Below are 26956 nucleotides of genomic sequence, written 5' to 3'. Positions count from 1 at the left end.
GTCATGAAGCTCTTTCGGGAGATTTATAGCCTGATGGCCAGGAGAGGACATAGAGAAAGCTCGTCTGCACTGTTCCCAAGAAAGGCGGTAACAACTGTTTGTTTGTTGGGTTCTCTTTTCTGCATGTGTTGAATTTATTCAGCATAATCACAGGGGTGTTGTCGTCATCCTGTCACAAACACACACAAACACAGATATTGAACCGCATCCATGTGGAGCCCAAGTGCATTCCTTCTGAGTCTTATTTACATGCTTTTACGTGCCACAGCCCATCTTTTAAATAATACATGTTTCAATGCCAGTTGCTGTGTTGACCTTCTCAGCATCATCTGCAGACATCTTCAGGACTGCAGCACCCAGAGCAAGCTGTTTTCCTTCTGCATCAATTGCAACAATCCTATCTGCTGCAGCGGAGCAAACCTTAGCTCCTGGAGAAGTTAAACCTACACACGTGATATCAACTCCTCTGAGTACAAATTTGATGGCTCCTTTACCCACCTGCTGGTGTGGAAAAAGGGTCTTTTTAATCTCTTTTTGTGTGGAATAACCTTGGGATTGGATCAAACGACCCTTATCTTTTTCTAAATAGAGTAACTCTCCAGTCATTGTAAAGATTTCCATCTGTCCATGGCATCCCACTCTTTTAACTGGTTCCATCTTAGGCACGACTGGATGAAGCCATGGTACAATGCCTGGGAAAGGTTCTACTTGTTCTTAGTACCCTTAATAGCAGGGTTTCCACTGGATGTAGCTAAACACATTTTCTTTTAAATCAAATTTCTTGAACATGATTCAAGGTGAAGGGGTGATGATAGGGAAGGGCCGAGAATGGGGAAAAATAGACTTAGCAAGGATCCGGCAGACCCCCTACGCCTGGAAGGCCAAAGGGACGGTGGCAGCTGGGGTCGTTACCCGCAAGTGACGCATCTGGCCGCACTTTTCCGGCTCTAGGGAAATCTCACTCCTTCTGCTCCTTCAGCTACTTCCTCCAACTATTCATGTGAGCACTGCGGCAATTTGGAGGGCTGTTGGGTGTTACCAGTTTCTCCCCAGGGCTGCTAGCTGAAAGGGTGGAAGTTGAGCAGGAAGAAGAGACGAAGCACTCATTCTCGTTGCAAGAACAGAATGGAAGGGCGGCACCTAGTCTCCAGAGGGACGGTTGGCCATTTCTGCAGGCTCACAGGGGTCAGAAGAGTGTGGGCTTCAACGCTCAGGGGCATCCTCCTGAATTCCACTACCAAGTTAGGGTCCCTATCGCGGCCCTAACCTCCCACGGGCTAGCAGACATCTGGTGGGTGGCTGACTAACCTCGTCTGGGACTTGGAGCCTGGCTGCTTTAACTCATAAATTGTTGATGAAAGTAATCAATAAACAATCTATAATAGGAATAGAAAAGCATCTTATTTGAGCCAAACTGTGGACTATAGCCTGGAAAACAACCCCTCAGATAGCTCTGAGGAACTGTCCCAGGGAAGCATGGTTTTCAGTACAGTTTTATATATTGTCAGAACAAAGAACATTAAACACGTCAGGGATACATTCCTTTAAGGTTTCAGGGAAAATAACAAAAACAAAAACAAAACAAACAAAAAAGAGATCAGCCCATACACAGCAAGACAGCATGACCTTGGCACCTGGGAAGTGAGGCTTATTATTGAAGGAGCTTCAGCATTGGCGTCCCAGGAAGGGAGGCATTTCATCTTTATTTTTAACGTGGACATTCTTTACTTCTAGTCAATGCACTCTTTTCTTTAATAATTAAAGCAGAAGCACAATGTATGTTTGATAGGCCACACGCAGGCTGTTCTAGTACACGTAACATTCAAGTTAACTCATGTATAAGCCAGACGACTTCCCCATACTTCAATATGTGAAAATATCTTTTATCAAAATCCTGGGTCTGGATAGGGGTTTCAGCTTTCTCTGCTTTCTTTCTACCCGGAAGCTCCTCTGCTGGTTTCGATGGTGACTAGCAATTACTACCCTCTCACCTGTGACAGTTTGCACACCTGGACCATCAGCTATTTCAGACACTATGGGTGTTCCACCTAGCCCGTGGAGGGGTCCTTGTTACTGCCAACTGCGGAGCAGTCTAGCTCCCAAATCCCTCTCATCACTGCTTTCCCCTCGTCACAAGTCAGTTTCTCTGGAAGGGAATGTTAAGATTGATTTTGGCAAGCAGGGTGCAAATTAGGTGTCAACCTCTGTGACAGGGCAGAGAGGGAGCAGGATTGGCCAGATGGCATAGTTGAGCGGGTGTCCAGCCCTGAAGAAGCCTTGGCTCAGCCCATGGGGGCTCTGAAGCATATGAGGCCATCACAGGTGTTGTAAGTGCGCCTCTGCACTTGACCATTGGGCATGGCAGCACTGAGAGGGACCCATGCATGGGTGAGGCTGCCTGAGGGGATCTTGGCTGGAAGTTACGTGTTGATGGCCTCCAGCAGCTGGGCAGTGAGTGTTTTCTGGGCCAGAGGTGTGGGTGGCACATCCGTGTGCAACCTGTGTGGTGCCCCATATTTTAGAGATGAGTAAGTGGGGAACATGTTAGAGATATTTGGCTTGTCATCTTCACCTTGCTGCACCACCTAACATGCTACACTACCTGATCCTGGTGGTAAACAGTCATGATGATTAAGTTTCTTTAACTTCATTTGGAATTATTACTGTAAAATAGGTTGTTTCCTAATATTTACTACATATTCTGGTAGCAAATCTCACTATTATCAGTAAAATTAGTTTAGGTTCGTTTGTGAGTTGTTACCCTGAAGGCTATTGAAATAATGAGGATTCTGTTTTCTCACATTGTATAATCTAAGTAGATACACGCTGTTGGTGCAGGCATACAGAGGGGCAGATCTGGGGGAATATATTAAACAAACGTGGCATTAAACACACTTTAGGTAAAGGCATCTTGGGGCCTTGGGCCAAATACCACTAATGGATGGAGGACTTCGAGTCCGATCTGCACAGAAGGATCCAAAAATAGCCTGAAGCTACTACACAATGAAAGCCTATTCTTTTGTTTGTCATAATTCCATCACTGGGCAAGTCTTGGTGAGTCATTTGTTGTTGCTGTTTTTGTAGCTGTTGTTTTGGTTCTCCTTGCAATCTATTGGTGCCACTTGAGAACAAATTTTCAGCTGGGGCAATTTTTCCCCAATCCCCCATCCCCAGAGGACAAGTGGCTACATCCAGAGACACTTTGGGTTGCAACGCAGGAGGAGATGCTAGTGGGTAGAGGCCAGGGGTGCTGCTCAACATCCCAGAACTCACAGGACAGCTCCCACAGCAAAAAGTTATCCAGCTCAGAATGTCTTTAATCCCCAGGTTGAGAAATCTTGCCCTAGAGCAAGAGCAAAGGGCTTAAACATCACACAATGTGCATTCTGCGCTTTTTGAGCAGAGTATTGGACTAAAACCTTTATACAAAAAGTGAATAAGCTTGTTGAGGTTAGTGGCGTTGTGACATCTCTTGTTGAAAGTCACCCCCACGTGATACTGTACCTCTCCTGAGCTTTCAGTGTAGTTGAGCTTTAACAGCCTGACACAAGCCTGGAACAACTTTGGTCCGTCCATCTTGGTCTATGCAAACCTCTAGGAGGAGAAGCTAAAAGGGTCATATTATCAGGGGGAAAAGAACACGCAGATGAAACAAGCTGTGAGAGCTTTAGGGCCTACCACCGGCAGGGAGGTCTCTGCAGCTCAGCTGCAGTCACAAGCTGTGTGAATCAGCTTAGGAGTAGATGCTTGTGCAGTTTAGCCTCCTGGTCCTCAATAAATATTCATGCACTGCCTGCTACATGCTAGATACGGAAATGTCACAGCCCAGTCTCCAGCAGCACCACTGTAAGCCTGGACACTCAGGACATGGTATAGGTGCTGTGATAGACACCAGAAGAAGCCTCAGTTGAGGAGAGCACAGAGCACAGACTAGTGACTGCAGAGGCTCTAATTTGTAAACCTTGAAGCTACAAGGGTCCTCCTCACATGTGAAGCCAAAGAACTGCCTGATGAATGGCTGATATCCTTACACTGAGTTTACCAAGAAAAGCTGCCCGTCTGGGGGGGCTAAGAGACCAGCCCCGTGCAGGACGTTAGAGCTGCCGCCACAGCTGCCTGCATAAGGTCTCAACAGCCTGGTCCCGCCACCCACATTGGGCCAGCTTCCTCACCTCACCTTTCACTGTCATCCTTTTGGCTGAACGAAAACACATCTATATTTGACTTTTCTCTGGCATTTCTCATTTCTCTGGATGGTTAAACAATAACATTGTAAAAGTAGTCACACAATTTTGACCATATTAAGTATTTTGCAGGTGTTTCTACCTTTAGTCCCTGTTTACTCTGCCATCTGGAAAACAGTGACAGCTAATAAATTTCCCAGTGACCAATCTTTGCAAATCTGAGTAGAAGTTAGAAACCTCTAAAGCTGTAATAAATTGAGTGTATGAGAATAGGCTCAATGAAGTTCTGAATATATTTAGTCATGCCAATCTTATCAGGGGAGTTTTTTTCTTATTGTATTTTTGGGCCATATCTTAAACCAACGCACAGCCTGTGCTTAGGTGGCAAGCCTTAGCAACCTCCAATCGGTGCTAGCATTCACACCCGGGGAAAGTCAGAGGCGCCTTTAGTTTTCCTGCACATCCGAGCCCCTGGCGGGGGGAGACTAACAGCAGGGAAAGTCTCCAGGGACAGCAGGTACCCAGTTATCCCAGCTCTGAAAGGAGGAAGATGAGGCAAGGACAGCACGCTGGCTGCAGGGAAGGTACTTATGACTGGCTGTGGACCCCAGTCTGGCTGATAGCAGGCCTGAGAGCCTCAAGGAAGGGAAAGAAACGAGAGACAGGAGGGAGGAGAAGAGTGGGAGAGGGGTAAATTCACCTCCAGGTGGCAAAACACAAGTGTCACAGCAGAGACTGGGGAGGAGAGGGGGTCCGGTGGGAGGAGCCAGAGAAGAAATGCCTGGAAGACATTTCCTCCACCCCTCCCCCACTCCAGACTGGGCGCACGGGTTGGGCAACTGTGTTTGCATCCACTCCCTTCACTAAGAGTGTGCGCTTCAAGCTGGTTTTGAGAACACACCTCATTCTTCACTGTGATTGCAGGTTGGGTCTTCTCTGCCCGCCTCCCCCTCACCTTTCACTTTGCCCTGAAGTCTTCATTTTTTCAGGCAAACAGTGTGGCTCAGTGGGCAGAGTTGAGCACCCAGGAGGCAAATCCTGACTCGCAGGTGTAATATATATTCATATTAATAGCTTATTTATATTTATTAATTTAATTTATTATAATAAAAGAATACTACATAAATATATGTACATATAATGTAAACAAAATGTTAAATATTATATACTAATATTATTTTAATATAATACTATTTATTAATATATCAATAATATATGTTCATATTAATCATACATAGGCTGATTTAGTTAGTGACATCCTTGGCAAGAAGAAAAGCGAAGATTATAGAAATGAGAAGAACTGAGAACTTTGAATATCTTTGAGAGAACTCTGTGCCCACGATGTAAATGGAGAGAAGTACCTGAAGGGCTCCTGGCCAGGGCTGCTCTCAGCGCTTTTCTAGGCCCCCTGTTTACTGGACCAAGAGTGAATCAGGGCGCCCCAGATGTCTGGATAAAAACAGCAGCCTAGGGGCTAGGGCCCAGCCCCCCTGAACAATGCCTGCCCTACTTTCACCAAATTGCAGTGGCCCAGCCCGCCCGCGCATCACCTCCTCACTTACACTCCCGTGAACAAACGTTACCACTTCTCCTACACAATGAAGTGTGCGTGTTGCAGCAGAATTGGCACCTACCAAATAGTGACAAACATCTTAAAGCTACGGAGAGAGGGAGAAGGAGAGATAGATGGACAAATAGTTAAGCATGCCACAGTTTTAGACTATAACATAAAAATTATGAAAATAGAAAGTAATGTTAAAACTGTTTAGCTCTCAGCTTTCATTTTTACCAATGCCTTCATTAAACAATTTATCAGTCATCTAAGCAAAGTAGATTCTAAATCATAAAATAGGATTTAAATTATGAATTACTGTAGTTTTCTACATTACCAAAATGTACCTTCAAATCGTCCAATATCTTCTTAACCAAAGCAGACTTTTGTGGCATATACAAAGACCCTGTCAGAATGTTCCCAGGAGGTTAGGGAGGAGTTTCCTGGAACATCGTCTGCCCTTCCCCTGTTACCAGAAGTGTGTTTATAAATGGATGTTAGTTTTGAGAGAGCTTGGTGAACTGGTTCAGCTCCTACACATGCAGAAACTGTTTGTTGACCAACATTCTCCAGTAGGTTCATCCTCCACTTGAATGTGCCCTAAATCCCGAGCCACTAAGCAGGCCAAGAGCCTCTCTGTCCCATTACCCCCTCTGCTTCCACCCACCAGTGTTATGGGCCCACAGGGTGCAGAATGGACTGGAATCTCTAGGCCACTCGTCCCCTCCTACCCTTTCCCGCTAACAGGCTCAGAGAAACCAAGCTCCTTGCCCTGATTTAAGGAGGAAGGAGATCCAGCAACAGTGCCAGAAGAGGCACATGGGAGGGGCCCCTGCACTCCCAGAGGACTGTGGACTCATCATGTAGGGTTGGTTGGAACATGGTGGCTGGGAGACTCAGGACCTGACACTTATGGGACCTTGCCTGCTGAACAGACTCAGAAACCGTCTGTGGGCTGTGCGAGCTGAGGAACGGGGGGCGACTTGGATGGACTGGAGGTAGAGGGGAGGGTTTTCCGTGTTGCAAAGCACAGGCTGTGGTCTTTCTGGGCTGGAAATATTGACAGCTCAGCATCTAATGGAGGGTGTTGGTTGGAGGTGTCCTGGTAGTTGACTTTCTTAGGGAGGTGAGAGTAGAGTCTGGGAGGATGCAAAACACCTCTGAGAGCCTTGGACCACACACCTAGGCTTCTGACCCCAGCGGTAGAGGGTAGAAACTTCTTATATTTAAAGCTGTCCCAGGTCAGGACAGCCGATTTCCCACGGCCTGAACAGTGAGGAATACAGGTGGGTGTTGCTAACGATGAGCAGTGTCCCTGAGCAGCGGGCAGACGAGGGGTCCCGAGCAGCCAGAACACAGGCTATTGAGTCAGCAAGACAGTCATGAAGGGGGTGAGGCAGACATCATATTGGAACTCACAGCAATCTTTGCCCTTGCATAAGCCCCCACAGGGGAGTGAAGTGTTGGAAGAGGGAAGGGAAGGTGGAGGACTGTGCGGGGCAGGCACACAGGTGAGTGTGCATGGAACACGTAGCACATCTTAGTTCCTCAGAGGGTTTTTATTGAGCAAATAAGGACAGGTCCATGAGGCAGCCCTGAAATATGGATGGTCTAGAAAGTCATTTATTTTTTTCTTGTCAAGCTTTACCTCTTCCGGGTGGAAAGAGATAAAGAGAAAGAAAAGAAGGAAGGAAGAAAAGAATGACAAGAGATGTCCACAAGTGTTCACTGGTTCTCCTCCATAGGGGCCTGGCGGGGACCTCAGCAGAATACGCCCTCAGGACACCAGCACTGTACCTCCTGGGGCCCCTGGGTGACTGCAGGTCCCAAGGCACTGCTTCCTTGTCCCAAGAACAACAACAAGCCTGGGGGCAGCTGCCCTCTTCACTAGAGTCTCTCAGTGTCCGGAGTTCTTTTTGCTACAATGAGGGACACTAATAGTGGCGTCATGGTGAGGTTGGATGATGTTGGGAGTTCCAAGGAAGGGCAGCATGACTGGGCTTGTGTCCTCTGGGCCTACTGGCAGCTCCAGGTGAGTGGGGTAAGTTGGGGTCAGGCAGGGAAGCGGTACTTAATGTTAGTCAACTGCAGACTTTAAATGGTTAAAATGGAAAATATATTTTTTACAAAAAAAACCCAAAGAACAAAAAACAAAAAACCCTGGGGGCATGTGAATGTACTTAAAATCTAATGGCTTAAAAAGAAAAATTCTTAAGCCACACGAAGGAGTAGATTACTGAAACATTCTAATACATGAGCCCCAAAAGCATGATATTCAGTATAAGAAGCCAGACATAAAGGGCACATATTGTATGATTCCAGTCACATGAAATATTGAGAATAGGCATATCCGTAGAGACAGAAAGCAGATTTGTGGTAGCCACGGCCTGAGCATAGGTGGAATAGAAGAGACTAATGGGGATGGGGTTTCTTTTTGAGGTGATGAAATGTTCTGGTATTAGTGCCGATGGTTGCACAACTTTGTGAATAGATTATAAATCACTAAATTCTACACTTTTCAAAGGGTGAATTTTATGGTACGTGAATTATGTCTCAACTTAAAAAATGGTGATTAATAAATGTGATTTTTAAAATAACATGGGAACATTATCATGAGTTTTATTTGCTTCCTGCCCTACTAAGCTCTGTAGATATGAAAAAAGACACCCCCCCCCAAATGAGAACAAGCACTATTTACTCAGAACTTGTCTATAGAGCACGGGAGTCAGCCACCACCACTCACATCAGGCTGAGACTCAGGGCACACATAAGAGTGGGGACACTTTCTGGTGGCCAAAAAAAAGAAGGCATGTCTTACCCAGAGCTTGTGATGGGGGAGGCTGGAGACAAGCTGGTAGGAAGAGGTGTGTCCTAAGTGATTACTTAGGGGAACATATTTGGCTTTCCCCGCATTTGGTTCTACATGGAAAGGACTGAAAATAACGAAGCTGTGAGTCACTGACCAAGTCCTGATGCTTGGGGCCTATTGTTGCAGAGGTTGGAGTCTGGTTTCCCAGATTGGTTGCTGCAGGGTGTGGGGCAGGGACTTGTGGCTGGAGAGAGTGGTTCCCAGACTTCCAGGTGGATTTAGAAAATTCTGCATCCCAAAATCCTCCTTCACCATCTTCAATCAATCAGATCCTCTGTGGATAGATAAACTTAAATCAATGTTTTTAAAATTAACTGCAAACAGAATTGGAAATGACTAATGTATAATATAATGACATATTAAAAGGCAAATATCAATAGAAGAACCTAACAGAATATTATAAATTCCTTCCAAGCAATGAATATGCTCAATTAAAATCATATGCTCATGAACTGCAGTATTTGGTAGTATATATCTGTGTGAAAAGAATTTTCAAATATGAAACATGTAAACCATGAAAAATCTCCTTATAAGTCAGGATTAACAACTGAAATTTTGATGATAGGAATCTGTAATAAGCTAAATGGCATCCCCCTTGCAAAAGAATTCCAGTTTTCTCATTAGCAGACTTGTATCACAAAAAATTGTACTAAATATATTTTAAATTTCATAAATCAACATTTTGTGAAAAAATTGCAAATGATAGTAACTATTACAGTAATGTCAATTTACTGTAAACATTAGGATTTCTCATTTCACTAATGTTCACATTGTACTGAATCTCACAACAACAAAAAATTTAATTCATTGAATTTTCTTCTTGCCCCAATACCAAAATCCGGCCATCTGGTCGACCTTGCCGCTGCAGATGGCAAGTGACGAGCAACTGGTGTGAACCTCAACCGGAAGGATCCAGATGGCACACCGGCGAAGGCGCACCGCCACGCCCCTGACACCCATCCTCGACCCATGCCACAACCGGTCCCATTTCTCTCCCTGGGGGATCCTCCCGTCCACCCGCGCCTCTGTAAGCCGTTCCCTGTCTGCAGAGCTTCTTCAAAGAAGCTACCGACAACCGCGCCCACCAAGGACAGCGGCCAGGCTCGTGTCTGCTCCCGACTATCACCGGATGCCCCTGGCGGTCCCTGTTTCCCAAAGAGAAACGACTACGACCTACAACCACCGAAGCCTACGAGGGACTGCCGCCCCCCACTAGCGCCCTACCCGCTTGCCCTCGACAGTATGTGTTGAGGGGACCTGCACAAACGCAAGCGCCACGCTGACGAGGTGACGAAGGAGTGGGGAAGGGAGTTCCCCGCTTAGACGCCGGTTCAATCTGCCGGGTGGATCCCGTCTGTTGACCCGCACCCCGTGCCCCTGCCTCGTTGAAAGATCCGCCCCCTCGACCGTGTCGCGTGGAACCCGGAGAAACTGAAGTGTCCCCCGGTGAGCAGCCCCACTGCCTCGACTGCACCGGGGTGGACCCGGGGCCCCAAGACGGCGAGGACGCACCAATGGATCGTGACACACGGAGGACGACGTCGTGCACGTACATTCTGTCTTGTTCACGCATACAAGGACAGGAGGTGTCAGCGGGCCAAGGGGCAGCAGGGAGTGCTGGTCGACCGGCGCAGACCTCCCCACAACCTTCCGAGGGAGCTCAGCGCCGGTCCCAAAACATACTTCTCTCTACATTCAATCTCCGGTGAGAGCAGAAAGCGCCCACCACTCCGCAGCACCGGGATGGTCGCCGCCAGCGTCGCCGGCTTCCCGGAACTCTTCCCGCGCTTGGCGGGCGAGTCACATCCCTCGCGAAGGTCGCCAAAGCTCAGGAGGGAAGGGACAATATAAAAGCGGCCGCCAGGTGGCTCCCGACAACGGGCTGGAACGTCAGAGGGAAGGATTCTGATCGCTGGGGGGCGAGGGATCAGCTCCGACCGCCCAAACGCTCGAGTTCGTCTCGGGGCGTCCGCCTCGGATAGTTCGGCTCGGCACGGCACGACGCAACCCCAGCAGCGTACAGGGCTGGGAAGATTTGGGCAGGAGGCTGCCGCGAAGGAGACGCGCTCCTCACGCTAATGTGGAGAATTCTGCAGTCGGAACCCTGACTCTGCAGACCTGGGTTCCCTTGGTGCCCAGTCTCTTACCTCCTTATCAGGAGACCTTGGCAATTCACTTCGTTGCTCCAATTATCTCTGCCCAGCCTACACCTGTGCAGCTCTTCTCTCCATGAGCCTAGCGCTGCTTTCCCAAGGAAAAGACATCCCCATGCCATTGCAGGTAGGAGCCAACTGAACATTTGCATCTGGACCTACTAGAGAAAATTTATGTATCCAACGCAGGAAGATACAAGACTGAGAGGGTCTTATAACTTTAGCACCACATGGCCATGGCTTTCATGAAACACTGATGCACACTCGGCAAGTCCAGGGGTGCCAGGAAGAAGAAAGACACGCACACACAGCACATACACACACACCCCGCGGGTCTAATAGGAACACTTACCAGGGCTGGCAATGGTGGGATCAGAAAGCCCATTGTTGCCACTTCTGGGGTTCCCTGGGCTAGAACCCCAACTCATTCAGGCAGATCCTGGTTGTTTTATTGATGTCAATGTGGCGAAGTGAGGTCTTGGAGCTCCCCAGACTGTCATTTGCTTTTCAGTGCTCCACATTTTGTTCTGTGTACTATGCCCCTTCTCCTCCATACACAGTCCAAATTAAGAAAATAAGAATCTGCAGACATTGCATTCAAATTTCTAATTTGAATGAAGGTTAAAAACACAAAGGAAAAGTGTTATGTGAACAACTTTGCTAAGGAACTTAGGTTTATCTTTTTGATGCTATCAAAATATTTATGAGTAGTCTGTAAAAAGTTAATCTTTTTAAAATTAGGAAAAATAAATGATTCTTTATTGTTATCTCTCACCAAACCCCCACTCACACCAGCACCTATGACACAGGACTCACCTGATGAAATGCCTGCTCCCCACTGGCCTAGAGATTACTGCTCTGAGTCATTCTCTATCCCCTGTGTTCACCGCATTCCTAAGTCCACTGCAGCCAGTAACATGATGAAGGAAACCACTGAGCCCAAGGGAGGACCTTTAAAAAAAGAGAAGGAAAAAACCTCTCCCGTCTTCTGTGAGGTAACAGCCTTAATGGAGGCTGGAACAAGTGAAAGTAAATGTTGGGAAAGAGAGTATTTCTACATTGGTCCCTGACCTGCCATATCCCTAACAGGGTGGTGAACATAACTGGCATTAATATTTCCTGGGTTCACTAAAAAAATCCGAACCAAAAGTAGAAACCTGACCATTTGGCAACAGATGGATCAATTCAGGAATCAAAGTAAGTTTTTTTCTCACCTGTTGTTTCATTATCAGGAACTCTGCCACCACCTGCGCTCCTCTGCATCCTTATGCAGGGACAATCCGAAAATCAAGCAGATAAATCTGAGGAAAGAGAAAGCAGCCTTGAGAACCCAGCCTTTCAAAGTATTGTTAGATACACCAGGCATGAATCCCCCACCACTCAGCTGGGGGTGACCCCTCCCACCTAACCCACAGTCATGAGCAGACAGAAGGAACGCTTTTTCCTCCCATGGTCAAATACAAGGCTGCATTGGCTACTCGGCATGTAATGAGGATATAATATCCCCATTTTGCAGAAAACAATGCAAATTATGGGGTGTTATACTTTGATTTGACTTACTGTTCAAAGTTATTATTTTATTAATATTCAGTTCCTAGAATTAACACTAATTCCCAGGTAACCCTTACCATGGTCTCCTGGAGAGTCTTGTCTCCACAGCAAGGACAACTCTCACAAAATTCTCATTTAATAATTCTTGGTGAAAGGCACCAACATTTGTTCTCCAACACCCATTCCAGGCCTTTAGCACCCCACCTTCCCTGTTGCGCCCCCCGCCCCACTGGATGCCCTTGCCCTCAGTCACCTTGGTTCCTCCCCATGTGGGAATCAGCAGCATCAGAGCCTCAACCCTAGCTCTGCCTTCCATGACTTTGGACATGTGGCCAGGAGATTTTCTATCAATGTAATGGAGGATGGAACAATCTGAGGACCCATGTCTTTTGACATTACATGTCAAACTCTAACCTGGGCTTCAATGAAAATGTAATTGATTAAACATAGCTCATGGATATAGTGTTTGAAACATAAAGAAGACCTAAAACTTAATCAGAAAGCTATGACCAGTGAGGGTTTACACAGGAGAGAAACCACAATGAATATCATTTATGTAAGCAAGCAATAAACTTAATCAGAAAATTAATCAGAAAGCTATGACCAGTGAGGGTTTACCAGATAGAAAATCTGTGTGAATTCAGCAAAGTAACGTTACCTGTGAATGTAACTAACATGGGAAAATTTCAATGAAGACCATCACTGAGGGAGCTGCCTAGAATTCCCATGTAGAGAAATGACTGAATGAATATTATGTGAGGAATTTTTAACAGCCTCCCTTTCCTTGTCAATAGCAGGGATTTCATGCTGGAGAAGAGCCCACTGAATGCAATGAATATGAGGACATTTCACATACAACAAGCTTACCTCCACGTTTGTTATACCTTCAGCCCAAATGGGAGAGACTTCAGCCGTTATTCATCACTGAATTAACATAAGCTAATTATACTAGAGAAAAATCATGCAGATCTCAGAATGTGGAAGATTTTTAGTCACCCTCCAACCTTAGACAACATGAGAGAGTGCACCCTGGAGTGACTCTTGCAAATGTCCTGAACGTGGGAAATAATTCAGCTGAAGCCTCGCATTTATACACCAACAGCTCACACTGGAGAAGACGAACCTCATAAAGGTTATGCAGCCAGAGAGCTGACTTTTATTCACACCAATAAACTCACACGGGAGAGAAGCCCTATGTTTGGAATGACTGTGGAAGAGCTTTCAGTGACCATCCAACCCTTTGATGTCATGAACACATTCACACAGGAGAGAAACCACAATGAATATCATTTATGTGAGAAAGCATTTAGTCAAAGCCATAACCTTAGTCATCGGGGTGATTTCACACTGATGAGAAACCCTACAAATGCGATGAATGTGGAAGAGCCTTTAAACGCAGCTCTCACGTTTATACGCACTAGAAAACTGACAGGAGAGACACCCTAAGTCTGGAATCCATGTGGTGCAGCCTTTACCCAGAGATCCCACTTTTATAAACACCAGAGAATTCATGCAGGGTAGAAACCTTGTGTCTGTAATCAAAGATATGGAGCCTTCAGCCAGAAATGATCCCTTTTAAACCACCAGGAAAGTCATGTGGAGAGAAACCCTGACCCTGTAATCGTGGTGGAAGAGCCTTCAGTTGGAGCTCCAGACTCAGAATACACAGAGAACTCAGAGTGGGCTGCATCCCTGACACAGTAGAGAAGACAGCCCAACGTTTACTACGAGGAAAGCCTTCTTGGGGTACACCATCTAATCACTGCTGTAGAAGAAATCCGATGAAATGAATGCTGGAGTTCCATTAGTCATGGAGTCTTTGGACATGAGAGGGTTCACACTGAAAAAATAGTCTCAGTGTAATGAAGGAAGGACATTCTTCAGTGATTCCTTATTCCTGAGTGAACAAGAAATTGCTCACACTGAGGAGATGCCAATTCTTAAGACAATGTGGAAAATCTTTCACTTGCTATTCACATCAGAAAACTCCTACTGGGAAAATAGTCTATAAAGAATGTGTTAGCATGCAATTGAGACAATAATGAAGTCCTTCAGCAATTGTCTTTTTATTAAATATACAATATGAAGATGTAGATGGTGAAGGGTTTTGAGAAGTGCTGAAAGCAATATTCAGTATCAAGTAAGAAGAAACGAAGCAAACCTGCTTCAGCAGATCAGTATTTGCAAATATATAAGCACTACTGTGTGGGTATGTGTCATTCAAAATCATGAAATATTGGGATGAGTAAGAATGGGCCCATTTTCTGTTAATACTCTGTCACTGTTGATCAGTTAGACACTTTCTGTCTTTATAAAATTATAATCATAATTACAAAGACTGGGATCAATCAGGAAACAACGTTGAATGTTAACTGAAAATGTAAAACATAGTATGATGTGTGTTAACTCTTACATTAGCGTCCAAATATGTGTATACACGTTCAGGATGAATGGCTTCAAGGATAAATACACACATACTTTGTGATTAACCTCTGCTGCTTCAATTAATTCTATTACTTAACTTTCATTTACTATTTCCCACATGACTTTAAAAAAGAATTATATATTAATTATATTTAAACAAAGGTGAATATTTGTGGGTACATTGACAGGAATAACTCAAGAATTCAGAGTCAGACGGTGGTTTAATCCCTACTTAGAATTTTTTAGCCAAGGGTTTCTTTGTTCCTTTTGTCCAGGAAGTAAAGATAGATATCTTCAGGGCTGAGAAGGTGAAAGATCTTTGCAGACATAAAAAGAGTTGTACTTTAAGAATGTATTAGAACAATAAGGGGTGCATATACTAAATCATGTAAACACAAAGGAGATCCCTCAGAGAGCCATTGGTAAGTCTACCTTTAAAGATTTACTCTTTGATCTAGAAAAATGGTACTAAAGAAAGTTCCAGAGGGACTTCCCTGGTGGCGCAGTGGTTGAGAATCTGTCTGCTAATGTGGGGGACACGGGTTCGAGCCCTGGTCTGGGAAGATCCCACATGCTGCGGAGCAACTGGGCCCGTGAGCCACAACTACTGAGCCTGCGTGTCTGGAGCCTCTGCTCCGCAACAAGAGGGGCCGCGACAGTGAGAGGCCCGCGCACCGTGATGAAGAGGAGTGGCCCCCGCCTGCCTCAGCTAAAGGAAGCCCTCGCACAGAAACGAAGACCCAACACAGCCAAATAAATAAATAAATAAATAAATAAATAAATAAATAAATAAATAAAGGTGCTAATAATTAAAAAAAAAAAAAAAAGTTCCAGGAGAACGATCAGCATAGAGACAATGTCTATTTTATCAATTAAACCTTCAAGAAGGCTATCTAGGGAGAGCATACAGGCTGCATGATGAGTTCTGGCCCTTTTTCAGTTCAATTTGTTTTTCTTTGTTGGCCAAAACTTTCGTTATAGCCCTGAGGTCCATTGAAGTCTAATGGGTTGAAAAATGGTATTCTAGGACCTATAAAGCCCATCATGGGGACTTTCCTAGCATTCTAGAGGTTAAGACTTCACCTTCCAATGCAGGGAGTGCGGGTTCGATCCCTGGTCGGGGAGCTAAGATCTCACATGTCTCGCAGCCAAAAAACCAAAATATAAAACAGTAACAATATTGTAACAAATTCAATAAAAGACTTTAAAAATGGCCCACATCAAAAAAAAAATCTTAAAAAAAAAATTTTTTTTAAAGCCCAAGATGTTAGCTGCAACATTACTGTGTGTTCGTGCATCTAAGTGCACACACACACACACCCATGCAAGGGAGGGACACTGTAACAACTATCTGATCATAAAGGGGAAATGCGACTCAGGAATTATTGGCATAAAGGATTCATGCAGGAGAGAAATAAGCTAAATCACCTTGTTCATTCATTTATCAACTTTTCAATTATTAAATATTTAATGAGAACTTCCAACATTTCAGGACCTGGATTGTTATGATGGTTAAATTGTAAATAACACAACGCCTTTCTCTTCATAGAACTCTGTATTCTAATGCAGTTAATAAGAATAAATTGCAAAATAAAATTTCTGACATTAAAAAAAAGACATGTTCATACATTGTATAGTTACAAAATATCACTACTAGTCTACAATAAAAAGTTGGCACTTCAGAAAATAAAATTGACATTTAAAACAGTATCAATTCTGGAGCTTTGAAAGGTTATATATTTTTAGAAAGACTGGTTAGTCAAAATATTTTACAAAATTACCAATTTTGGAAAAGCTAGTCTGCATGAATTGGGGAGAGCAAAGCTAGATTTCCTGTCTTAAGATTCACGTTTGCTGTTCTCTATATTCCAAAATAAGTGCTTTTAAAATTGTTAGAATCCAAAACTATATGTTTGAAAAATCAGTAACGATTTTTATAAGGATCAAAATTCTGCTGTACGTTCCTCTTAAAATTCCTTTCATCATCCATTTTATTCAAAATTGAACTGGTTACCATTTTAAAGGATAACAGAAAAGAGGATTGCTATCTTGCTCATTATATTGGACTCTTAATATTTTCTCTTTTTTTTTGATAATCCAAAACAATCCAAAGTAACACATTATTATCATAAAATCCAGAGTTTCCCAGTGTGTTCTGTAGTGTATATAGTCCCAATGCGATTATATACACTATTGGTAAATTTGAACTTATGTGTTTTCCTAAATACAAAATAAAAATCTAAAAATGCATTTATTTGCCTATGTTTTTCATTATGCAATAATGCCCTTTTAAGAAAGAAATGGCTTACCAGATGCAAGAATACCTGGAAGTTGCATAATATGTTTTTATATTTAATAACAGAAAATAAGGTAGTAAGTGATTTTTTGTTGTTATATATTTTTATATTCTTATGTAAATTACATATTCATTGCTTCATCAATGTGATTGTTTTCTAGTTTATTTTACTCTAGTGTGAATTATAGTGCATTAACTCGAGAGTTTTCTATTAGAAAATGATTCTTGATGAAATTCTCCATGATCAATTAACTTTGGTAAACAACACTGCCACAGTCAAGAGATGTCGCCAAACCAAAATTTAAAGTAAATACTTTTATGGCTTACAATGTCCTATTTAGAGACTGAGAAATATCTAGCAGTTTTTGCAGTTGATGCTAATTCAGATGGGTGCTAGGTTTTAGTTACACTAATTTGTGATTATTTCTTAGATGAAAATGAAAAAATCTGCAGGTGGATTCCCTTCCTCGGTGCAGGAATAATTGTGAATTAGTGTTTGTTCTAACTGAGATTACTGAGAGTAATGTAACATATTTACTTCTACCTAAAGTTTGTTTCCAGGGACAAAATTCGCTAAAAGTTTAACTGTTTTAAAAGTATAAATCCCAGCACACGTGTTTCAAAAAAATTTATTTTCCCACTTTTCTAGAACAGGGGTTGGCAAACTTGTGTAAAGGACCAGAGAGTAAATATTTTAGATTCGCCATATGATGTCTGTTTTTTCTACTCAGCTCAGTCGTTGTAGCCAAAAAGCAGCTACAGTAAAATGTAAATAAAGGAATATAACTGTGTTTCAATAAAACATTATTTATAGACAAGGAAATTTGAATGCTATATAATTTTCGTGTGTTGCAAATAGTCTTTTTATGAATGATTTTCAACCATTTAAAAATAGAAAAACCATTCTTAGCTTGCAATTCCTACCAGCACAAGCTGGGTGTGGAATTTGGCCGATGGGATGTAGGAGGCAATGGCCTGTTCTCTCGAGTTACAGTGCAAACATCCCTCCTTACAGACGAGCATTCCAAAACGAATTGATTGTACTAGCCCTGCGCCAGAAAATATGAAAACTACAATCAAAACAAAAAACAAATTACCAAAATCTGCCCAAGATGTGAGGGGATAAATTCCTCCCCCAGGGTGTCCCCCTCTGCTCATGTATGGCCGCCTCATGTTGGCATCCCCAGCCACCAGCACTGAGTGAGACTGTCCTGCCCCTGTGCTCCCTGTCTGGCCGCGTGCAGGGACCCAAAGAGTTCTGAGCAATAGTTACTTGCTGGGCACAGTTCCTCATCCATCATTTCATTGCTAAGTTCTGTGGCTCCCAGAGCGACAGAAAGCCGCCTTTCCAGCCCCAACCCTGGCTTGGAGTCCAGCCGCTAAGAGTCTAGCTTCTCTGAGGACTAATGGCCAGAGGAGTCTGGCAGCTGTTGTGGGTTCTGTGCACCCAAAGGGCGTTGGGGCCGTGTCCTGTTCTTCAGCCTCACGGCCAACACCAGCGGATGACTCGGACAGTTCAAGTCACCAAACATCTTATTTTGGCAGGGGACAGAACACCTTCTACAAAACATTTATAAAGAACATTTCTTTCGCTCAGGATGGGAAATCTGGGCCCTTTCACACCAGAGACAAGGATCAAAGAAGTAGCACGCGGGGTGCAGTGTGTAGTTGACCCCCGCGTTGTTGTTCCAGTGCCGGCCCTGCGCGCAGCATGCAGACAGCGAAGCGGCCTAGCGCTGGGTCCTCCGGCTCTTAGGCTACAGACCGGGAAGCCGGTGGAGCCAGAAGTGGAAACGGCCCGGTGTCCCCGGATCGGCCGGGAGAACCCCGACTGCGCCTCTGGCGTCCGTGTCTCCCCGGCTCCGCCTGCAGCTCAGTCCGCAGGCCCGGGTTGGAGCGACCGAGGGGCGGGAGGAGCACACGGCAGGGCTCCTGGGTGGGGCGGCGATCGCGGCTGGGCCCATTCCCGCACGAGCTCCTGCCCCACTCGCTGACGTCGCAGGTGCTGGGTGCGTGGCGGGAGCCCAGGAGGCGGCGAGGAGAGGACCGGGGCGGCCTACAGGCCCAGGAGACGGTCCCGCTCGTCCGCGCTCAGGGGAAGCGGCAGTCATGGGAGCACCACGGGCGGTACAGCGGCTCCACGGCCGGGCACAGGGCTTTCCGCAGGCCTGGCTCAGCCCCGCGGGTCCGGAACCGCACCCGCTTCCCTCCCTCTGCGCACACCCCGGCCCGGGGTCTCTGCTGCCGCCGCGGGAACTTGGGGTCGGAGGACGGAGAGAAGGGGCGCGATCCCAGCATCTCCTCTGGCCCCTGGAGGCTGCCTCGTCCTCCGCAGGCAGGGGCCTGTCCCTGAGCTTGGCGGCGGGGCCCAGTGCCTCAGACGCGCCTGTGCCCTGGTCCCTCCCCAAGCAGAGGACCCGGTGCTCATTTTGAAATGTATAGAAATTCCAAAGTACTCTGTTGTGTAACAAGAAGTAACATAGTGTTGTAGATCAGTTATATTTCAACAGCCAACCAACAAGCAAACAAATTCATCCAATAACAGTCTGATTTGTGGTCGCCAGAGGCAGGGCGTGGGAAGGGGTGGGACTGGATGAAGGTGGCCCAAACTGCAAGCGTCCAGCCATAAGAGAGATGAAGTACCAGGGATACAAGGTAGCACATGATAAAGATAATTAACACTGCTGTCTCCTATACACAAAAGTGGTTAAGAGAATAAATTCTAAGGGTTCCCATCACAAGAAAAACACATTTTTCTATTTCTCTAATTTTGTGTCTATATGAGATGCTGAATGTTCACTAAATTTAGTGTGATAATCATTTCATAACATATGTAAGTCAAATCATTGTACACTGTAAAGTTACACTGGGCTCTATGTCAGTTATATCTCAGTAAAAGTGGAAGAAAATAAATGAATAAATAAAATGGTGCCCCACTGAATCTCGAATAAAATGGATGCTAAATGGAATTTTAATGGGCATGTGCAGCAGTTTTTGTATTCTAATAAAAACCATTATTGATCTTCAAAAGTGTATTTTGTAATTGAACAGTTAATTTAAAAATACTTATTTCATAATATTTTGAACAATTATCTTGGCTGTTAGAAATGGAAATCTATCTTTATTCTTCCCAAATCTTGCAGAATAGCTTTTCAAAGGTTCAGAATTTTGTGAAATATTTTTTAATAACCCAGTCTTTTTGACAACTTTTGGCCTTCCAAAGTTCTATAATGACACTGTTATAAATCTCAATTTTATTTTATACAGTGACAACTTTTCTTTGTAAATTAGTAGCAAACATTTTGTAGTTACACGATTTGTAAACCCTTATGTATATTTGATTTTTAATATCAGAAATTTTATTTGGCAGTGTATTTGAATTGACTGCATTAGAATGTAGAGCTCTATGAAGATAGGAACATTGTATTATTTACAATTTAGTCCTCATAACAAGCCAAGTTCTGAAATCCTGGAAGTTTTCAGTAAATATTTGTTAATAATTGAAAATGTGATAAATTAATGAATAAGGTAACTTAGATGCTCTTTCTCCTGATGTCACATTTATGCCATTGATTCCAGACTCACATTTTCTCTTTAGGATCAGATGGATGCTATATGCTCTCTCCTTTGCTTGCATGTTTGTGTGTGTGCGTGTACATGTACACAGACAGGAGCACAGACACACAAAGGTTGCAGGCAACATCCCATGCTTTATAGATCCCTACAATACCATGCTTTCACCCATTAGACGTCAGTGGACTTTAGGGTTATAATGAATGTTTTTAGGCCAACAAAGTAAAAGCAATTTATCTGAAGAGGAGCCAGACCTTATCATGCAGCCCCTACCCTCTCCAAATCTGAAAATAGAACTCTCCATGTCTGCAATGATTTATTTTATTTTATCTTACCTTATTTTATTTATTGGGGTATAGTTGCTTTACATTGTTGTGTTTCTGGAATGATCTTCCAACTTCTCGGTCCTGACATATCTGTCTGTTCTTGGTGAGGAGAAAAACATTTTGGCTAAAAAATTCTGATGTAGGAATAAACTCCTGCCTGACTGAATTCTTGGGATTTTCATGGCCGGTTCCACAAATTCTCCAGGACTAGGACTCTTGTGAAAAATTAAACTTATTTGTAATTCAATTTTAAGTTATGAGGGGCACATTAAGTGAAAATATAAAAGGAATAAAATAATTGAAGCACCAGATTTTACAGTGTTTCGAGAGAGAGGGCTTCTCACCTTGTGAGTTCATCAGTGTGAATAAAAGTTAAGGCTCTGCTGAAGTGTGTCCCACATTTATCACATTAAGGTTTCTCTCCAGTGTGAGTTTCTGGTGTATTTAAATGTGAGGCTCCAGCTAAACTATTTTTCACATTTATAACCTATATAGGGGTTCACTTCAGGGTGAGTTTTCTCATGTCATCTAAGGTTACAGTATTGCCTGAATGCCTTCCCACATTGATGAGACCTGCATGGTTTCACTCCTGTAGAAATTTGCTTATGTTAATTCAATGATGAATAAAGGCTGAAGGCTCTTCCAACTTGATTGCAAGCATAGGGTTTCTGTCCTGTGAAAGGCCACTCATGTGGCGTGAAAGTTGAGTTCTATGTCTAATATCCTCATATTTGTTACATTCAGTGGGCTCTTCTCCAGTGTGAAGTCTCTTCTATTTATAAGGAAAGGAAAGACTGTTAAAAGTTTGCTCACATAAAATTCATTTCTTTAGTTCTCTACACATGAATTCTAGGCTGCTCCCTCAGTGCTGGTCTCCACTAACTACCCCCCCCACCTGTTACTAATATTCACATAGTGTCTCACTTTGCTGAATTCACATAGATTTTTCTCTTTTGTAGCTTCTCACTGCCATTGTTTTCTGATTAAGTTTTAGGTCTTCTTTATTTTTCAAACACTATATACATGAGCTGCATTTAAGCAACTGCCCTTTTAAAATTCAAGGTACCGTCTGTCTTTGGGGCAATATGGTTCCAAATGCAAACTATTCAAAAACCTCTGCTGGGCCAGCGTTTAAGTCCACTTTCAGTCAGGTGGTTGTGCTGAATTCCTCTTACCCTAAGATCATGTCTCTAATGTGGACAGCGGGGTTCATCCCCATAAACTTACTGTTGACCTTCAGATAAATGGGTTCTTCCTGAAGCTACCGTCTGTGAACATGTTTAAAATATTGATCTTTAACACAGAGAAAAGGTATGAAATGGAGGAATATACCAGTAGTTGGAAACATATTATAGGATATTGACAATTAGAATATATCTTTAAGGGTAAAAGAAACGAAAAATAAAATGGAAGGGATGTTGGCGAGATCAAGATGAGGAAAAGTGCCGAAAAGGAGGGACTGAAACAATGGGCCCTGCGTTGAAGTTTAGCACCAGTAAAGACAGAGCCATACTTCCCTCTAAGACCAAGAAATATGCAGAAGGTTAGATTAATAAGATTGATACGTTCACAGAATTGTGGCACTATTGGAGGGATTTTTCTACATTGACTTCAACAAGATTCCAGAGACATTCCACTCAGAGAAACCTGCAATTGACATTACCCCAATTCTGGATGAAGTTCACAGTCACATGTCTTGAAAGTCACTGATTCCTAAAAACATGCTGGACATTCTGGTTCAGGCTGCCTGATCTCCCCAAATGTCCAGAGGTGATGGTCGAGGATGACAGTACTGAGAAAAGGCAGCTGTGTGTATCAAAAGCTCAAACCCTGTTTGACGTCAGGTCCAATGTTCCTCTGCGCTGACTTGGCCTATGACTTTCAGATGCATCACAGAGATGGGCACACTCTGAATACTGAGTGACTTTCATGATAAAGGAGCATCACATGTGGGGTGGTGTGAAATAACCTGCACAGTCCACAACAGAACGTTAATTGTGAGCTGACTGGCAATTTAAAAAGTGTGTACTTGGGAATTCATAAATATCCCTGCTCCCCACTACTTTCAGTTAAATCTACAGACTTAGCACAAGGCAGGCAATATACATGTTATGCCACTTATCAGCAGTGACTACAGGCAAAGTATTCCCCAATACAAACCTCACTGTTCTCATGTGGAAAATACTTTAATAACCTCTCAAGAGAGTTGAGTGATTAAATGAGCTGACATGACATGTTTGAACATAACAAAACCCAATAAATAAAAGCTACAGGTGAATTAGTCATTAAAAGGTCAGAGAGCCTTGATGCAATGTCCACCATTTTGTGTGAGTGAACAGACTGTATATACAACGTGGGGTCCGCAGTTGCTGCCTACATAACCTCGACACATACCATGCATTCATCACCAGATATGAGGAATGATGGGATCAACTTCAGAAGCCAGTGGTCCCGGGGCTGCCAATCTGTAAGATGATCCCCGACTGACCTTTCCTGTGGGTTGAGGTTCCTATTTCCCTCCTCGTTTCCTGGGACCTCACCGCTTTGACTATCATTGTGTCTCCTGTAGCTTCCTCCTGTCTTCCCTGCTCACAGACTAATAGGAGACTCTCGATGGTTCAGGCCTCTCCAGAGCTTCAAATATGGTCATAATGTTCTAAGTTTTCCTCTACCTACAATATCCTCCTCAATGCACCAATTAAGGAAAAACTGCTTTCTGTAAAGTGCTTCCAGTTTCTGAACAAATGTTACCTAAACAGGGGGAAAATGGCTGGTTTGCAACAAGAATGAAAGGGAGTATTTTGTTTTGACTTTTTAGAGTTTTCAAAATAGTCAATTGTATTCTGAGAAAACAGATTAAAAATTGGAAAAAAAAAAAAAAAGCAAAATTGGCTCCACTCTGCCCTCTGGGCCGGTCCTGCTGAAGGGCTTCTTCTGTTTCTCCTGCTCCCTCAGCCCTGCACAGCCCTCTAGCCAGCACCTCTGATCCTGGACGTATTGAACTTACCCGTCCACACACCTCCTTCCCTTCCAGGCCTTGAACTTCTGCTCTTGCTCCTCCCTCCACTTGTGTCCATCACATGACAGAGCTCACTGCATCGCAGACTCGCTTATGGAGTGAGTCACACCCCCGTCAAGACCATGGCTGAGGGAAGAGAAATACAACCTCTCATGTGCCCTCTTTACCATCACTGCCTTCATGGAGTCTGGAGCACGTCGGTGTAAATGTTGGAAAGGAGACGGTTGTTGCATTAGCGCTTGCCCTACACCACAATCCTCACAGAGATGCCAGATGACAGGACTAGTGCTCAGAGCCTTGACTCCCTCCTGGATACACTTAGAGCACTCAGTCCAAGTGGTGGAAACAGAGTTACTATTTCAGGAGAAAGAGCACGTCCCCACTCAGTTGGAGACACATTGTCAAGAACTCAGCTGCTAGTATCCTCTCTCAGAGACACTGCTTACTCTAAGCAGGCAAATCGAAGGAAAGAGAAGAAAGCCATGAGACTTGAATCCTATCTAGAGTTTTCAAACGTAACAGTCAGGAATCCATAAACCTTTACCTGGGAATGAACAACCACCTCACCTGCAAATGTGAAGTGGTCTATGAGAAATGAGGAGTAATCTTGTTTCCCAGGGTCAAACTAGGAAGGCTTTGACTACTGCTTCTCATAAGTGAAATATTAGTATCCCAAATTTACTTATTAGGAAATAAAAATCGAAGAGTTTTTAAAGGTAATTAACCCATGATATTCCAAGTTATTATTCAGTTTCCTCCCTGACCCCAAATGCTAGGAGAACCTCCACTGCACCGACCCCACTCTCCAAACATCTGTGCCAACCTGTCTTCATGTTTATTCCAAACTAATCAAATTAAGTAATTTCAACATATAGTTATGAAGACCAACAATTTCCATGTTCCTCTTTTCATATTCCTGCCAAATTCTTCACATCTGCTGATCAAGATTCCAATATTGAAGGGCTCCAACTGCGTGCTTCTTCCATGACTGAATCTAACTAGGATATTAAATCTGGTGGGGTTCACAAATCGCCCAACATCTTTCAAATATCTCTGGCCAGTGTACTATATCTAGATAATTAAGTCTTATTCTATGCCTCACAAATATTTCAGACTTTCTCCATATCTTTTGATTTTTAATCATTCTCAGTACTTTCCTCACTTTCCACAAAGGGAATCACCTTCTACTAGACAGATTAATCAGATAATATGAGGAAATTCTTCAGCTCAGTGTCACAAAATCTGCAAATATTCCTCATTGTTGACACCCAGTCCCATAGGAAGAATCGAAGAATCATGTCTTCCTTGGCCAAGCCCAATTTCTCCAATTGTATTCTTTTCTCTCCTGCATCCCTGGAAACTTCATGTAATTGATTAGAATTTAAGTATTATTTACCTTGGTATTAAAATACAAATGCTTTAAAACACTAAAAATATCTTCCTTGAATGTTTGATATCATCAAAAAACACCAGTCTTTATGTAAAGTCACACAAATCCCACAGCCTGATGGACTGTTTGTAGGTTAAACCCATTTATATAAAGACTGATCCTCTTGCTGCAAATTCTCTTCCCAGAACTGGCCACAATTCACAAAATAGTGAGATATCTGGCCTAAGGCATCAAGATTGCTTTTGGAGGCTTTTAGAATATTAGCAAATTAAAGGAATCACTTACACTTTCCTTACATGTATCGAAGGGGTTAACCTGTTGAGAAGGAAAATCTTGTGTTAGGGAAGTTATTCCTGGATTAGATTTATCCTGATTGGCATCCAGATTAAAGGAGTTCTTTCCTCATGATTATAAAATATATGAGGTTATCAGATCTATTAACAGGAGCCCACAGACAATTCTATGCCTGATTCTATAGAAAGAGACTAAAACTTTGAAGTCGGGAGTGTGGTAGCTGCATACTTAAGTACAGACACAAACACAGTTTTCCCACTCATTTTATTTCTGGTGATTACTAAAGAAAAATTTCCGCAGGAGGAATCAAAGTCATTTGTTAGTCAAGGAATTTTTAATCTAAAGATGGTTGTTTAATTTGATTAAAGACCTTTGGTCACAGGCCATCTGAGACTAGATTAGGTTACTGTGTACATGGAATTTCTGTGGATTTACAATTCATATGTAATAGTCAAGAGAGACTTGCTTTATGTCTCTACAGTTGACTTTTCTGCAATTAGTCCAGAGAGGAAAACAGGAAAAAAGGAAAAGAAAAAAAAAAAAAAGATGAGTAGAGATATCGTGAAATATTAGATGTGTAGCCTGTAGGTTCTATTCAAGACAACAGGGAGAGGAGAGTTACTTAGCTAGTAATTTAAAGAAGGAATCTCTGAGGCACTGACATTTAACCTGAAAGTGAAGCAGTGTAAGTGTAGCTGGAACTATGTATGTGGATATCAGGGAGGAGATGAACATAGACGAGAGCGCTCATTGTAGAGCTAAAATCGATGCTTGGTTCTGTTTGTGTGGTTCTGGGACGTTATGTCAACGACTGAGCCGCAAATAATTAGTGGAGCCGCTATGTGAGACTGCAGATGAGAGAAGTAGTTTTTATTTGGGGAGGAAGTTCCTGGCTTCTGTCTGATATACATTTCATTGTAGGTGCCTGCTTCCCATGCAAGTATGGATGACACCTCAGAAATGAAATCTAGCACTCGTTTTTACGCATTATTATCATAGTGGTAACAGTGGAAGACTGGATAATTATAACAGTTTTCGAAGATGGTGTATATAGTAAAAAGAGAGAAGAAAGCTGCAATGGAGTCTTGAGATGTTGAAATAGTATTGTTTGAGGAGAACCGCGCATGGTACACTGGGAGGAACTGACTAGTTTAAAGGCAGTGGGGAGTTTGCGACGTCAGAGGACCTTGGAAATATAAAGATCCTGACGGAGGTCATAGTCCAATTCTGCTTGGGTCCAAGTAAAATACTGAGAAACATTCATTGGATTTAATTACAGACAGATAACTATAATGTTATAAAGGTTTATGTATACGCAGGTCAAT

At 43.4% G+C, this 26956-nt stretch overlaps 1 pseudogene; it reads right to left on the bottom strand.

Annotated features, from left to right (window-relative positions):
- Positions 1–241: 241 nt before the first annotated feature.
- Positions 242–9565, bottom strand: LOC137757689 (malignant T-cell-amplified sequence 1-like; annotated as a pseudogene).
- Between the last annotated feature and the right edge of the window lie 17391 nt (positions 9566–26956).

This window comes from Eschrichtius robustus, unplaced genomic scaffold (genome assembly GCF_028021215.1).
Source record: "Eschrichtius robustus isolate mEscRob2 unplaced genomic scaffold, mEscRob2.pri scaffold_201, whole genome shotgun sequence".
NCBI classification, from domain to species: Eukaryota; Metazoa; Chordata; class Mammalia; order Artiodactyla; family Eschrichtiidae; genus Eschrichtius; species Eschrichtius robustus.
The sequence above is the reverse complement of the archived record's forward strand: the minus strand, read 5'-3'. Positions and strand labels throughout refer to the sequence as shown.